The sequence below is a fragment of the Montipora foliosa genome, chromosome 1 (assembly GCF_036669935.1).
Source record: "Montipora foliosa isolate CH-2021 chromosome 1, ASM3666993v2, whole genome shotgun sequence".
NCBI lineage: Eukaryota > Metazoa > Cnidaria > Anthozoa > Scleractinia > Acroporidae > Montipora > Montipora foliosa.
Window position 1 is genome coordinate 42,273,844 of NC_090869.1, and position 17,500 is coordinate 42,291,343.

At 39.0% G+C, this 17,500-nt stretch overlaps 1 pseudogene; it reads left to right on the forward strand.

Annotated features, from left to right (window-relative positions):
* The first annotated feature begins 5,286 nt into the window (after positions 1–5,286).
* On the forward strand, positions 5,287–9,689 carry LOC137969058 (uncharacterized; annotated as a pseudogene).
* The last annotated feature ends 7,811 nt before the right edge of the window (positions 9,690–17,500 follow it).

A 17,500-nucleotide genomic window follows, 5' to 3' on the forward strand; every position in this document is an offset into this window, starting at 1 on the left:
TGATGAAATCCACTGAAAATCAAGCGAGCGACTCTTCGAATTAATCCTCTTCGAAACAAATCAAGGGCTTTGACCAGCGGACAACGTTTGCGCATGCGAAAAGCGGGATCTTGCAAAGCTCAGATTTTGGAAAACGCGCGAGATGTGTGTGGATTTTCTTTAGACACGAAGTGAATTATTTAGAAAACAAGTGCGGTGACCCCACTATTTTATTTTAAAATTGGGTAGTGTGGACTAAGAGAAAACTACTGGTAAAATTTAAAAAAATTCTCTGGACCGGATTTATAGCCACTCAAAAATTACAGTTTTTAGCAATTACATAAAATCTGCTCCAGAGAAAGTTTTTACACTCTCTATAATTGCTCCCATTTTCATGTAAAATTGGATAAAATTAAGAAAAATAGGGGTCACCGAGTTAATTTCTGCGCTATAAGCATTAGAAGCTCCATGATGGCTCTTATTTACAACCATATGCTGTTGCTATGGTAACAGGTGATGACGTCATGTGATTATGTTTTGGTTCACTGATGATCGAGCTAGTAACTGTTACCAAGAAATTGTAAGAAAAAATATTATTTTGTTTTATTGAATCCCTCAAATGTAAAAGTGCTAGAAAACCTAAAAATTATTGTGAGCCTCCTTAATTCACTTGAAGAAGGCAAATCCACGCAAAAATAAAGCCCGAGTTTTAGACTCCTAAATTTTTGAAAGCTTATTTATTAACTATTCTTGAAAAATAGTTTTTCCCTGATATCTCACGATCATTAAATGGTTTTAACTTATTTTTCTCACCAAACTTGAAATCGATGTTTTGGCTATATCAGGAGCAAACAAAACAAAATTCGAAAAATTTGGCCTTTGAAGGTCTACAGTAACCTCAAGTGTACTGGGTTTCAGTAAATCATGTTGTTGGGTGATCAAAGTAAACCAATCAGAATCGAAGAAAATGTGGTGAAATATAATCGCCGATGTGGAAAACGACCGTGCACGTGTTGCTTTTTGAAAATAAGATATCTTTCTTTTTTGAACATGAAGTACATAAAACGCTACCTTTTGGAATGCAATGCTTTGGAGTCTCTACCATAACAGTAAGACAAATCGACTTCATTTTCTACGGGCGAGAGACTGAAGCATGGGCCGATAGCTACAAATCCTGTCTCGAAATATGTTTTAAACTCCATTGTACTCTGGAACGCAATAGGACGATCAAATTGATCGATACTAGAATGCACAGACATAAAATGTTTTTTGAAAAATGTTAATTGTTACACTTTTTTTTTTAGATACACAGATAATCAACAACAGTCAGATAATTTAATCTATTCTTAACTAGCGTCTCTATTTATCAGTGATCTTTTAATAGGGATGATTATTATTCTTCTTAGCATATTTAAGGTTTAAATTTGCATTTTAATTCTGTACACAACCCCACAAGCCTTTAGCTTTAACATTTCATAGTTTATACGTAAAGGTTTCATGTATATATGTAACCGGCTTCGGCTGAACCTCGTTGACTTTTCCCGGCTTTCATGGAAAACTCGGGCGCATTGCATAACTTGTTGAATTTAGATATCAGCTGTACTCTGGTTATACTACTGTTTTCCTTTGTTAACTTTGTTTAGTTTCTACTCTACCCTCCTAGGTTTAGTTTACAGACACTCATTCATCGGCTGACATCAAAACAACAACAAAAATGCTGAGTAACATTTTAGAAATACATTTCTTAAAACATTAATAATGCATGAGGTAATTAACCAATTGTGTGGCCTCATTTGGGTAACATGGATGCCCCTTGATAACCGGTAAAGAACAGATCCAAAAATGCGCGATTAGATGTCCAAACACGCATGTTCGGAAATCAATTTGATAAAAAATGCAGTACTTGAAAAAATGTTTATTACCTTCCAAGATTACAGTAATCAATCTCTGCAGCTAACAGTGGCAGATAGCGACCAACCGTCTTATAAGCCACTTCCCAGATGATTTTTGTAAGCCAGAAGTTAAGGGAAAGGTTGTCCAGGTCTTCCAACCTTTCTTCAAGACTTTGCACGGTTTAGCCCAGAAGACCACGATCTGTTTTATACTTAGAGGTAATTTATGTGATTTGTTCGAGTCCAGTAGAGTAGAGAAGAGTAGAGTAGAGTACAGTTGCATGAAGTCTAGTTGAGGCGAGTCGAGTCGAGTCGAGTCGAGTCGAGTCAGCTCGGGTCGGGAAGAGAGAATCGAGTCGAGTTGAGTCCAGTAGAGTGGAGTCACGTAGAGTCAAGTTGAGTCGAGTAGAGACGACTCTAGTCGAGTCGGGTAGAGTAGAGTTGAGTTAAACAAATTGGGTACGATTGTATAAGTAGTTTTTAAACCAGTCATGAAGAGTTCCATGTACTCCATAGTGGTAAAGTTTAGACAGCAGAATGTCATGATTCACAGAGTCAAATGCCTTTGTTGTCTGAGTTGTGGTCTATCTCTAGATGTTCTTACTGCAATATATTTTCGAAAAGCCAGCGATAAATACTTTCTCAATTCAGACGACCTCGGTACGTTCTTCTTTAGATAATGCACCATACACTTTCTAATTACCTTGTCTTTAGCAAACAAGCACGACGTTTTCTTATAAGGAATTCTGGATGGTTCTCTGTCCTGGGGAATATGTTTTTATTTGCTCTATCGGAGATAGAGGTAGAGCCAGAGCATCTCTCTGGAGATCGGTATGGATTCCTCATCAGTTTTCCTTACATAATCAATGACCAAGTCTTTCGACAGTTTGTCATTCTGGTCCACCACACAAGTACTAGTGTTTGGAAGAATGGGTTGCTAGGTTTTCTCACTGTTTGTCATGTCAGTCATGTTGTTCAAGTTGGATTCACATGGCTTTGATGACTCATGGCTTGCTAAACTTCATGGTAGCTTTGATGTCATCTTCCGAATGGAATTTATTAATCCCCCATGAGCTTAGGGGATCGACAGAGACTGTCTCCTCACCATGTGTTGGTCGATTTGATTTCGACATTTAAGTCTGCATGTTGGTGAGCGAAAGGCAGTGCACAATTAATTGCACGAATGTGTGCTTGTTCAGAATCTTTACCTTCACCTTCGAAGAACGCCATTTCCTCACTTCTTCAGTCTCTTGCTTCTATTAAAATGCAGCGGAAATTGCTCAAACATTTAGTGCAAAAGCAACAAACAGCAATGCGGCACACAACCTGGCGAAAAGGAAGTTACACTTTCCAAGCTATGTTGTGATTCGCTTGCTATCCATCCTGATTGGCTAATTACGTCAAACTTCCACTTATGCAGGAGTGACAAATTTGCATACTGATTCTCCATGAGTAAAAATGAGTCGCAAAAAGCTTTTGTCGTTTCTTAATTGATTTAAGAGTAGTTATCCAAGGCTTTCTGAATTGTTTTCGCATTTTATTCGAAAGCTTTCGAACTGGAGCATGTTTACCAGTAATTTACTGAAGGGTTTCGGCAAATGCATTCATACTTTCATTGACGTCATCTCCTATGAGACTTGCAAAATCAATTTCTGAAATTCTTTGTAAGAAGAAATCTTTGTTGAAACTAGAAACATCTCTATGGAAGTGAGATTCGTTTTTTGCTGAAAATTTGTGAGCAATCGTGCAAAACACCAGAAGGTGATCGGAAATACTGGCTAAGCAAATACCAGATTTTAATACCTTTTGGTGAACGGTTGTATATATATGGTGGGTTATGCAAGTAGCCTTAGTAATAATGGGCATAAGGCCTGAGTGGAGAAGCATGTCTTGGTAATCTGCGGTTCTATTATCAATTTAATACTGCAACATGTTTATGTTGGGATCACCTAATACATTAACCTGATTACTACTCTTGTTTTAACCTTGCAAACACTCCTTCATAACCTCGTGAAAACTTCCAAGTTTGCTATGCGGGTGTCAATATACACATCCAATAATAACATTTTGCCCTTTTTTACTCGTGGTCTCAACACCTTAGGCAGGAAGTTCGAGGTCGTGCCTTCTAATGAAGTTCAATTCGTCTGCTAAATAAAGACCAACACCACCTGCCGAAGTTTTTGAATTAGTATTCACAAATGAGTATGCAGGTATGCTAATATTTTACAGGGAATTGTCATTCAACAACTTTTCAGATGGCAATAATATCTGGTGCTTTTTTAAACATAACTAAAATATCATTTAAAAACATTAAATTTTTAGACAGGCTGCGCATATTACAGTGAAGAAAACCCTTTTTTGGGAGCTGCCTTGTCGACAAATACTCCAGTTTGTTTTATAGTGTGGTATTTTGACTCAAGGTAGTTTCCACATGGTGTATTTTATTTTCAAGTGTTTTCTCTGGGCTTTCTATAACATCCTGAAAAAGGTCTTTAGGATCTTTCCGCAATAACAGCGGGGAAACAGATCAAGAACATCCCAGTACATATCTGAATCACTCACGCAGAATTTTAAGAAGATCTTTGGGGAAATCAACAAGATAAAAAGGTCAAGGAAGTGGAAGTTCATATGGATGCATAATGGTCGAATTTTCCTTCGCGAAGCTGAAAATAGTAGGATCTATGGCTTCAATACAAAGGAGGATCTTACTGAATTCTGTCAATGGTGACGCCAACCAGCTATTTCCAACAAGCTGAGTATAAGTTGTCAACATAGCAAATAAGAACTACCTCTTTAATCCTCATGTAGAGTTGCCATTTCATGATGTTGGTAATGACAAGTTTCTCAAAGTAACTGGCGTATGGGTTCATTTGTTAGCAATACTGTGTTAGAGTGAAAACGATCACGAACTTCCCTTCTTGTAAACTTGACAATTACTTTCGGTGGTGCCACAGTATTGAAGCTGGGAATACAGTGCCTAACTGAAATATCCGTGTTGTTTACTGCCACGCCAATGGCATTTCCAACTGATCGCACAATACCTTCACAGGAGAGTTCCTTGTTCAGAGCTATTCCAGCGATTTCAAGGCAGTCACTGCATATGTACTGAGCTAGTTCTTCTGCTTGCTTGACAGCTTCATTTACAGTTTTCCTGGATTCATGGATGTCATTCTTGAGGCCCTCTATGACGCTACTTTGGTAAGAGAGCTTCTCGGCAACACAATTGTACTGGCCCAGAAAGTCATCATATTACTTCGATAAAAATGAGACTGTTGTCTTCAAATCATGAAGACTTCTACTTATTTGTCCAATTTCCAGCTTTAGTGGTGCGATTTCCTTTCTTGGGAGCTCCCTTATCTTCTCTTTTGTAGCCATATTGGAAGTTTAGTGACGATGTGGCGGGAGACCTAGGAACATGGCTGTAAGTGAAGGCCGAGTAGTGTTTGATCGCTACTTGGAAAACTCCTTGAAGAACAACACATACCAAAAAAGATCCATAGCACCTGTCGACTTCCAGATACATTTGGAAATGAGGCTCCATCAACATGTCCATCAAGGATCTTCCATCATCGTTCAAGTCCAAAAGCATGCTGGTCACTTTGTTCACCAATAGATTATTAGTGCACTTCTCCATCCAGCAACACAGCCATCAAGCTGGTCATGGTTTACAATAACAAAATTAGATGTCGCAAGGAATACACCCACAAAGAAGCGACATGATGGCGCAAAATAATGCGGACAAAAAATGACAAAGCGTACCTGGAATCAGAATGTCACCCTGCCCTAAAAAATGCGCCACAAAAAGAAGAGGCTAGCCAAGCACGCATCGCAGAAATGGGAGGAAGTGAAAATGCTGGAAAAAGAGAAAACGAGGATGGCAGCCCCGGCTATTGATTTATGAAGTTTCCCAAGAGGCAGTGCAAAAAGGAATTAAGAGTAGGGTAAAATTGCTGTCACTTGCTAACAAAAGAAGGCAAAACTGATTTCGCCGAGTTTATCACCAACCAAGGCTACAAAGCAGTAGAAGAGGCTCTAAGGGTCGGATGGGAAATGGAAGAGGCTCCAGCTAAATTAGAGAGAAACCCGAAGACACGAATTGAAATGCTTCACGAATTTCTACAAGAATGTGTATCCCCTTGTAACAAGAAGTGGCTTACCATCGCCAAAGATATCCTTCACAGAAATTCTATCCCAGAGGCTGATTTCAAAGAAGCCATCAGAAATCTTCCCGTCAAAGATCGTGGAATATATCGCAACATCTTGCATAAAGGGCGTGCAAATTGTGGGAAAACATTCATCCTTTATTCACTAATCCTTCAACGCAAGAACAAATTTTGCCTGGGTAGGAGCTTAAGATTGTGAAGTCATCTCTCTCAATGACTTATGCTGGTTGGAGAATATAATATCACGACCTCTTATTGCTTATGGAGGGACAAACAGTTCACTTGCCCGCCCCTAGATCTCACTATGCAGAGGACATTGTGTTCAAAAGGGACATTTCTATTTTTTGCACTGGTAAGGATGAACTTGTCTATGTTGGTAGAGGGGTAGCTGATTCACATGAGACTGAGATGATGCAAGTTCGATGAAAGGTTGTCAGTTTCCATGTACAAATTCCATTTACCGAGCAAGTAGATATTTTGCCATGCCCTCGCTGCTTCACAGAGTCCATCTGTGGACATGAAGGAAGTATTGCTGCTAACTAAGCAGAACCATATTGGCATGTTTTCCTTCCTTTTCCTTCTAGTGCCAAAACGTGTTTAAAGCGAGATGCATTCTCCCCTTAATCGGACTCACTGGTTATCTGTGACGTTTAGCTGCCCTGATTAACCACTTTTGTACAAAAAATTGGCTCCAAATCGCTTCGGGACAATTCATTTATGCCTTTTTTCTATTTTGAGGACTTACCATAAACTATGGAACGCTTGGATCTTTCTTGGAACTCTCAAGTTGATGCTATTACAAATAAAGTTAATAGAATTTTAGGTCTACTTAAAAGAATGTGTAGAAGGATGCTGAAACCATGAAGGTACTGTATTGCACGTTGGTGAGATCGCAAGCGGAATATGGATAAGTTGTGTGGTCGCCATAAACCACACAAACCGTTGATAAGCTTGAGCGAATACATCGGAGGGGAACAATTTATTCTCAGAAAAAGGATTTTTACCTAGGACGAGCACCTAAAATGTCTTAAGTTGCTTTCATTGGAAAAAAGACGCTATCTTTTTTATGTCAAATTTTTGTATATTTATTTATTTAGATTAGCTACAGGTAATCTGTCTCACATGGTGTGTTCCACTCTTTTACAGATTATCCTTATGGCTTTGTTTGTGTGTACATAGATTTTTTGTTTTCTTGCCATTAAATTGTAATAGATAAATATATGAAATTCAACATTGATTTGGGTCAAGAAGTAGTAAAACAGGAATTTATGAGGAGGTTCATTTGGTTAACCATTCAATTGAAACATAAGGGTAGTTAATAGTTAATCTATTGTCTCTAATAGACGGTAAACCATATTGTAAGGTTTAAAGTATTTCGCCACTTGAAATTGCTTTTATCATGCATTTAAAATGGTATCTGAAGTAAGAAATTTTTGTGCCAATTGGGAAGACCGAATTTTGAGATGCAAAATGGGACTTTTAAATGGTTAACTGTCGTGGTTAGTTGTGCATGTTCTAAATTATAAAGTATGTGTCAACCAGAAGTTGTTGTGTTGCATGTAATAAAAAAACCTGATTCCTGTAAACATTTCAGTACAAGTATTCTTTATGGTGCTAATAGCACTTAAGAGTCAGTTCTTTGCAGTGGGTATCTTACCCTCTTATCTGAAATACATTGGTAAAAATGATAAAGTATTGACTGCTTGCAAGAAATTAAATCAATTTACCTCAATTACATATAAATGCATGGCTGGTAGTCTCGCTGTGAAAACATACAGTGCAAGTCAATATCTAGGACCATTTCCTTTAATTCTTATTACATCATTTAACTGTGCATTCATTGATGTGATTAAATTGTTGATAGTTTCAATCCGTATTGAGTACATTGTGTTCACCACACTTTGTTTGAATTGCTCAAAAGACTCTTTTGTTATGTTCTGTGATACAGCTAGCTCTTAAAGTTTGTTGGAGGCAATGTGAAACAGATTTTCTATAGGAGTTGAATCAGCCCGCGACATTGCACTTTTTGCAAGCGCTGAGTTTTGTGATGGGTCATCGCCTTGTACCCAAATGTGACTATTTCCTTTGTCTGCTGTCTGAAACATAGAATTAAAGTTTCTGTCAATGAAACTGGAAAAGTATGCACCAGGATTGCATTTGTGGGCACATCCAGATCCGTCCAAAAAGAACGATAAATGCTCAGTCCAAAAATTCTCAGGCAAATATTTCTTGTACCATTTAGCAATAGATAACCTTGTTTTCAGATCATCTCATTTGCGCTTGTAAATAGTAAGAGCCTTTTTCATTTAATAATCTGGTGAATATATATGCATTTCGCCGGTAAAATTATAAAAAAGTAAAAGGTAAAAACTGTTAAAATGTTTGACTAAACGTTTTCAATCTTGCGATCATCTTCAGAGTGATTAAATTGCATAAACCAACTGTTTTATATTTGTGGTTACGTAATACCAGTTCCCATGGGGTATATAAACAAACAATCGGAACCGGCCAAACACCTAAAGAAACACCCCGAACACAAATTCACATGGGACATTTTGACTTCGGCTCATTCATGGACAAAGAGAAAAATGAAAGAGGCATTTTACATCGCACGCTTCAAACCAGTCCTAAATAAACAAGTCCAGTCATTTCACCTTACCCTATACCCCATGGGAACTGGTGTAACGTAACCACAAATATAAAACAATTGGTTTAAACAATTTAATCACTCTGAAGATGATCAGTCAAACATTTTAACAGTTTTTACCTTTTACTATTTTATAATCTGGTGAATGTCCTTACCGAAACTTCAGCATTGTCAATTCTTGCTTGTTCCATGTTGCGTGCAGCGGAAAAGTTCCCCTCCTCCTTTCTTCGCGTTACAATGATCCTGGTTATGTCTCTCTGTAAGCTTCTTGGACGCCTTTTCTTCATGCCTACCTTAGGGTACACTTGTTAACACCACGATTCGCTATGACGTGAAACGCAACAAAGATCTGTGACTTTACACACTGAAACTCCTGGAACATGATTTAAGTAATAGATACGAGCTCTAGCATCACAGGTGATTCTTCCCTTAAAGACCATTTTGTTTGAAGCAAATGTTGGTTTAATTTAGCCACCGGTTACGATGTATTTGAAATCTTTACTTGATCATCAAGTCTCATTCTATATTAACAAAGAACAGTTGTTTTTAATTTCCAGAAAAAAGAGTGCGTAATTAACCTGAAATCTAATATCAAATACTATGACCTTCACCCTTATCTCTATCATTGGCATCACATCTTCGTTCACAAATTCCTCAAATAAATCTTTCAGACAATCCTGGCCAAAAGTAGTTATGACACTTGAGTTGGCTCACGTAAACCCCCATCCCCCCTAATGAATATTGGAAAATATCACGTCTTTTTCCAACAAAAAGAGAAAAAATCACTTGATTATCACCATTGTAAGTGGGGAAGGGGAGACCTTGGTCGCTGTCCCAACCTTTTTGTCCAGGATTGTAGATGAGCAAGAGATTTGTATATCCCTGACTGGCACTGACGTACCAGTTCTGCTGGTCGACTTGGCTTCCTGGAGACAACATGGAAACCTGAATCTGAAGTTTTTGACAGGCAAGGGCGCAAACTACAGAGAGATTGAAGTTATTCAGTGAGTCCAACTGATTGGAATACACAAGTGTCAAGGTCTGATTGGATTGCACCAATTCGCTGCATGGGGAGGGACGTTTGTTGGTGTTGTGACGAATATCAATGATATTTTTGTATGACAAAACTGAAAGAGTACATGCCTTTAACAAAAAAAGGAAAATAACTGCACTTAACTGGACATCAATCATTTGTTAGCTAAAGTTTATCAAGAATGCAATGTTTTGCTTTAGGAAAATGAGACTTCGAAAATCCAAGGATGGCCGCCACCGAAATTGCAGGTAATTAATCCTGACGTCATTGCTGACGGTAACCAATTTAAGTCATATGATGTACGCCATCAACATCAAGACGCATGTCAAGTTTGGTCAATGTATCTTGGGTTAGAGCAAACAGTTGCAAAACCGTTTTTTTTTTCATTTAATTACTGGGTTGCCCATGGCAAACCAGTCGAGGTCTGCGTTGATTTTGTCGTTTTTTTATTTTTTTCCGTGTCGGTAAAAGTCTTGCCCTTCACTCCCTGCTAAGTGGTGGCTTTGTGCATAAAGCCGTCTGCGCTTATTTTCTTAGGCTCGAGAGGGTAGTGGGAAATGCGTAGATTTCTCTGGTGGACACAGTAGAACGATTAACTTAACCGGCAATGGCGTCGAAAGTCATGTAACGCGAATGGCGTTTTAGTGGATCTTTGAACAAAATATACCCTTATGAAGCTCAATAATGGCAAGTCAATTGGAGATACAGGCGATGGAATCTTAAAAGCGACGAGTAATGTACTTCAACAACAATCTATCGCCCGTCGAGCCGAAATCAAAGTGAGCTGTATTTACCTGAAGTACATGGTAATTTGACACGATTGAGTTTCATGCCTTCACGCACGCAATGAAATAGGAAGAGGTTCTCGCCTCTAAGAGCAAATATGTTGTTTGTTTCAATAAATTTTTTGCTGGAAAAGGATTCTGTGGTATTTTCTGCCTTTGTGAATTATAATATCATGTTGTGTATTGAATTTCCGACCTTAAGGTTCAAATGTTTTGAAGTTTTTTAGTATTGCTCTGTAAGCAGGAAGGGTTCACAGGCCTGTTGGAAGCTTGCTTGAGTTTCAACAAAATGAGCCCCAAAAGCGGTGAAAAATTGTGACGCAGATGAATAATAAAGTAGCTGCCATTTCCAAAATGATGAAACTACCTGGTGATAAATAACGTTGAACGCGTCTTGGAGAGTAAATTTTGACTTTGCATAAACAAGAGTTGTGCGATTGTGATCTTTGCTTTGACTTCGCTCATTTCATTTTCAAACTTTATAACACTTGACAGAAAAAGAAACTTACATCATTTGACACAGAAGCTTCACTGTTTGGCGAGTAAACATGCCACCTTAACTTAATCATGGCGCCCGCTGAATTCCGGCCATGTCACTTTCGATTTGGCGATTTATTTGAACGTAGCAAAAATCTCCCAAAATGTTTGTCGCTGATCGTAACTTTTTATATTCTATATTCACGGTTCAAAATTAATGTTGTTTTCATGTCGTAAATATGTTATTCTCGATCGACCGTCCTGGAGACTTCCTTCTGCTCTTTCTAAAAACTCTGTATCAATAGTTATTTACTTTTGCATCAATATTTGTTTTTGCATAAAGCAAGCTAACAAGATCTGTACCTTGCTGAGTTCACATTTGTTAGCGTTAATAGTATTTTCGGTCCGATGCTTCTGTTTTACGAGGGGTATATTGTTTTGGTCTCCCATCCAAACACTAACCCCGCCGAACAGGGATTGACTTCAGTGAACTTCGGCATTACAAAGTTGTCAGATGCTCAGCGGGCACGCTTAAACTTGTGGTGAAAAGACATGTCAACATGTCAGCCCAGAAGCCAATGTTTCTCACTTCCCATTTATTTTCCTCAATCTTTCTGGGTTCAGTACTTTGCTAGTAACCACATGTCTTCTCAGACTATTTACCCAAGACTTCTACCATGGCACTACAATGATAGACAATACCAAAACAATGTCATGCACTGTTAGAGCTACATATTATGCAAGGACAGATCTGTTTCGTTGTACGAACGTGTGAGGACCTGTGAGCCAAAGGGCCTCTTCTGGTATGACTTTTTAACCTTGAAAAAAATTGTTTGGAACGGTGCACGTACCACAGGCAACCCAGTGTACCCTCACAGAGGGTCTTGTTAGTGTAAATTTAATGCTTAAGTAGCAAGAAACATGGGAAGTCAAGGACGGTAAATTTGAACCCAATCAGATTCTTATTATTCGGCCCAAAATTAGTGCAAAACAGCAAAAAAATCAATTTCCGCACGAAATTTCTACAGGATTACACGCCATACTGCACTATAGTATCTTTACAGTTTTCAATCAGAATACTCATATTTAATAGGCCCTGAATATGCATAAGCCTGATTGCATTGGGATTCTTACCCCTTCAACAATCCTAGCACTGGTTTTTGCATCATCGAGACCACAAAACGTTGTTACAGAAGCCTTTAGAAGTTTCAGTGGGAGCTTAATGTATGAAGGTTCACATCAACACTCTTTCCTAAAGTGGAAACTCAAGGGGCTAACTTGAAGGCATCCTCTCTTCCAGAATTAGAGAAAAGGAGACCAAAGGACATCTTACTGTAGAGTATTCCACTAAACCAATTCGAAAAGAATTGGCCAAGGGTAAATCACAATCACAATATTTTTCTCAGAGGAGCACTGCACACACAAAAACACTACAAGCAAGGCTACTTAACTTAAGGAGGGATTACCTTTTCTTTTCCACTCTGGTCAGAGTTCTTCTCAGTCCTTGTGTGGGCCCATTTCCATCAGTAGGGCTAATGCTCACATGGTTCATTTGGGGTAGAAACGTTACACTCTAATCAGTAAGTCTGTACATAGATTAAGGACTTTCCAAATCATGTCGGTAAATTGGTGAAAACATTACATTTCTTCTTGGCCGTAACACACTTGATCGTCCTGGTGGCTACTTAACTTTTTGATATTGAAAATCTCATACCTTTTTTGAATTGCATCCTCCATATTGCCCACAAGTACTTTGCATGTTGCATGTGTGTTGCTTCTGGAGATTTATGTGCCTAACTGGGATTGGCCAGGAATTTTATGTCCCAGAAATCATTTAGGAGACGCTATTTTTTGGGGGAGACACGAATTTGTGAAAGTCTCGAAGTTGTTGAAATTATCTGAGAGATTAGGGTTATTTGAGAGGTCTTGCTGGCAGTGGTTTATAATGAGTATTATTCACTGTTAATGATAATATTGAAACATACTGCAGTAACAGTTTAATTGGAGAAATAATTATTATCTGACAACCATCTTTGCTACGTTCCCTCATCACTCTCTGTTACACACATTTAAGCACATTTAAGGACCATAAAAATAGTTTTGGGTTTAGATAGATAAAAATTTCAAAAATTTGAGAATGAAAAAAAAGAGAATAGAGTCCACAACAATTTATATTAGAGCTTTCCTTTATTCATATTTGACTTGGATAAAGCCATTCCTCTATCTACCCCAGGTAGATAGAGTCCAAGTGCAACTTTAAAGAGTTTCATCGCGGCGAGAAGTATTTGAACACAAAAATGAAAACATGAAAGTATATACCAAACAAGAAATTAGAAAGCCTCAGTTGCAACTGGAAAAGAAGAGGCGCTGTGTCTGGAACGATAAAGCAGAACAGCTTGCAAAATCCTCCAAAACGTCGCACTACAATAAGACCACTTTGGCTGGCATTATTGAGGTCTCTTGGACATTGCAGAGGACAGGAATGATTGAGGGAGATGGCTGCAAATTAACTCGCGACAAAAAAGAGAAGATGACGTGAACAAGTTCGGTAAACAAAAAAGGAACATTATCTAGCAATTGGGAACACATGGCTGTTGCCCATGCAGCAGTCGAAACTTTAGAAGCGGATCTTGAAAAGTGTCAGCAAATTAGCTTCCAGCAGGAGTACCCAGCGGACCGCTCTTCTCCCTTTTTTCCACTGGCTGGCACTCCTTCACATCAACCCTTTTGCTTGCTGGTTGTGTGGGATTTAATTTTACTGGTTGGCTAAGCACCATTAAATTCCTTTCCTTGCTTGGAAAATTTCCCTGAATACTCCTTCCCTACCTTATGGTTTATTGTCAACTGAAAAGTAGCATTACTGAAGTAGGAGTGGTCTTGCCACTGAAATGATGGTTGCATGTGGTAGCCTGTGTGGCAGACATATTTCCGGTAACACAGGTTATGCACGTGGCGTCTTAGTGGTCTTTTGTGAATGCCAGTTAACTTTTTAAACATAATACAACTCACTGTGTTGTTATTTTGCTGTATGCTTTGTTTATCTGTCATTACGAGTGGTAACATATTGTTGCCCTTTCACATGGTTCTGCATGTCGCAATAACACTGCTCCACTTTCGTTGAAAGTTTGGTAAGTGTTATTAGCAAAGTTCTCTGCTTACTTCTTGAAGCATTTGGTAACATATCACAAAGTCAATTTCTCTCCTCATCCATTCCGTTGCAGAAGCATTTTACTGAAAACTAGTGGCGTGGCTCTTTGATTCTCCCGGCTCCACTGTACTAGACATTGCAGGTAACGATAAACTATTCCCTAACTATTGTTACTAAAGTCAGTTTTCACCTAAGAACTAAGCAACACCTGCATCAGAAGTATCCGCTTAACCTCAAATAGGCTGAATAGTCATCGAACCTTGTGTGCAGCTGAAGGTGTTTAAAAAAATGTAGCATTGAAACCTTAAAACACGAGGAAAGGGCAGCCAGCTAATGCATTCTGAGAAGTTTGTAATCAGTGGTACCAAATCTTAGGGGGACTGACACCGGAAAAAGCTTGGTCTGATGGATAGCAAAATTATGCTATTGCTGCCAAAGGATGAGGTACATGATGAATGACCAAGAAAATATTTTGCTACCATGGTTATGTTAAATGTTGGGCTGCCTCTGTGACCATTAAATAACTGATGAGGCAACAATCCTTGTCCATGCAGTTATTGTTTGGTGTTTGACTGCGCACTGTTTAGATAATCTCCCAGTTTTTATCATCTGAATTAGTGTTTGTGTTAAAAGGATTACCAAAATTACAGACTCCTAAACAGACTTTCATCGTGCATTTATCAGAAATTTGACTTTTTTCAGAATTTCCTATCATTGGTTCAGTGATTATTACCAGTGTTAAACATCCTTCAGATTATTCTGTTGTCTCTTTACCTGCACCTGATAGACTTCAATAGGTAAATTACTTCAAGTGAGTGATATGTTCCACAAGTGAGTCAGTGTTAGGGTTTTAGGAATAAGGGATAACCGAGATAGCTTTGAAAAGTGATTTTAATGATAACAGCCTCCGTAATTTTATGGATAAGGGATACCTGCTCCTGGAATTATAGGGATAAGGGATGACTAGCCCCCCCTCCCCCCCCCCCCCCCTCACTAGTTGCTTATGATTGCAATACTCATGGATCTCGTTCCATCATTTCCAGTATATATGGGCTTGCAACATATATCACTGGGCACTACAAGCAAAAAATTTGTGTCAGGTATTGAGTGACAACGAATCCAAGATTTCCTGTGTGGAAAAAATCCAATGCCGGATGGTCTCATCTGATCTCTGTTTTCAGACTTCGAAAGAGTATCGCTCATGACTAGTCGGAGACACTGATTTGTTTGGGAAGTGGATTCAACAATAAGTGTTCTGCATTTTCCATACATGCACTTTTTTTTGTTTTTGAAAGACATCGCTTGATTGAGGGAGGTCTTTGCCTTGCTGACATGTAGTGTCCAATCCCCCTGGTCACCAGATGTAATTTCTTTTGTGCAATGTTATTAAAAATACAGATGTTTCCAACAAAGATATTTTTTAGAGAAAATGTGCACAAAATCTTTTTGTCTTTTTTTAAAAGACATCACTTCTTTGAGGGGTTCTCTGCCAAGTCTGCCTTTTTGTCCAGGGTCGAGAGTCAAAGGTACCATTTCGAGGATCAAGGGTTCTTTGTCGAGTGCCGAGGGTCCTTAAGACGGAATTCAATTGAGATGATACAGGGAGTAAACTAAGAAAATATATTAAAAAGACTAAACTAGTGAGCAGCCCTCTGCAAATTGTATCTGTAACGTAGACTTCTTCAGAGAGTTTTACAATAATACATTAAAGATTTGACCAGGTTTTTGAAAGGGAACAGACACAGCTGTGAATATATTAGCTAAAACCGTGGCCCCAAAAAACTTACTTACAAAGATTAGCTAATGTTCCAGTATCTTGCAACATACAGTGCAATCTAATTCTGGCATAACCCTTTTGATTACATTTTTAACACACAAGTGACTGCAATTAGACAAAACCCACTGTGACTTAAACTTGATATTAGCGGTATCACCTTTACGTAAAAGCCACTTTCTTCTGATGCTGTATTTGATTTTGCGAAACAGGGGCAGCAAAATTCTAAATTGATACCCCTGTACATGTAGCTGCTTCCAGAATTTATCCCTAGTCTCAGAGAAAGACTAGTAGGAAGAACCATTTGTAGCATACCTCATTAATTCGCCTTTAACAAAATGTGAAACGACTTCTGAAAAGTGGAAAATTGCAGCACATCCGGACCTGGCAAGGTTGGAGGGGAACGAGAGAGCAATGCTGAGGTGGATGTGTGGCATCAAACCTGACGACAATACCAGTCTGAGGGCCTTATGCAGTAAGCTGGGGATTGTCAGTCTAGAAGCAGCTCTTCGCCAATCGCAGCTTCGGTGGTTTGGGTATGTCGAGAGGGCAAATAGCTCAATCTCCTCAATCAGGTTCCATGAAGTTGTGGGTCGTAGACGCAGAGGAAGACCCCGGAAAACTTGGGCAGAGGTGATCAAAAGAAGACCTGCCGACAGGGATGCGTGGAGGAATGGTGTGCAAAACCATGTGCCGTCACACCCGCCCACAAGTGGAACATGACGTTAATGGATAGTGAGTGTGTGTGTGAGTGAGTGATCCGAAGACGCATCTCGAAAGAGAAACAGGTCCAGAAAATAAATGCTACTCTCGGTGATAGAATAAGTAAGCTTCATGCGATCATTTTTGTTGCTAAGAGCCCTAAGGAATTCTAACAGGGTGCACCCTTGGGTCCACACCACATGGCAAAAATGTGATCAATGAAATGCTTGTATAAAGTGAGAATAGTACTCAACAAATCCTTTTTGGTGATGGTACATAAACGTGTTTGCTCCTGTGACAGTAGCCTGCGTAGCTGGCAGTATTGTTGGCCTGAGAGGCAAATTAACGAGCAGTGAAGCCATGCGGGGAATCATTCAATGGGCGGCTTATGCTTCTCACGCCAACAATACCGCCAGCTATGCAGGCTACTTTGACAATTAAAGGTGTGCTTGTAGCGATACCAAACTCTTGATGAAATAAATCCGGACTATTCTGAAGATAACTAACGGTTTTTAAAAACAAGTCTCGCGAGCTGTATCAATAGTGGAGTATAGGGTGCCCCTGGCACATAGCTATCACCAGTGACAAATTGAGAATATAATCGGTCGGCATGTGACGCAATGGGAACTGACACAATTCTGACATTGAGACAAAACCGATTACACACGCAAGATAAAGGGGTAATGTGGTGGGTCCATTTCAGATATTTCTTTGAAATAGTCTACAACCTTCATTGCTTCTAAAATGGTTGAAACATCAGAATACAGAAAACATCTAACATGAAAACGTAGCGCATATGAGCTTAAGGGCATATGAGAGACGAGCGCATCTTTGTTTCACGGTTTAGGATATTGCACACCACATTGATTAAACAAAACAAAGATAAGCTGACTTGTTGAA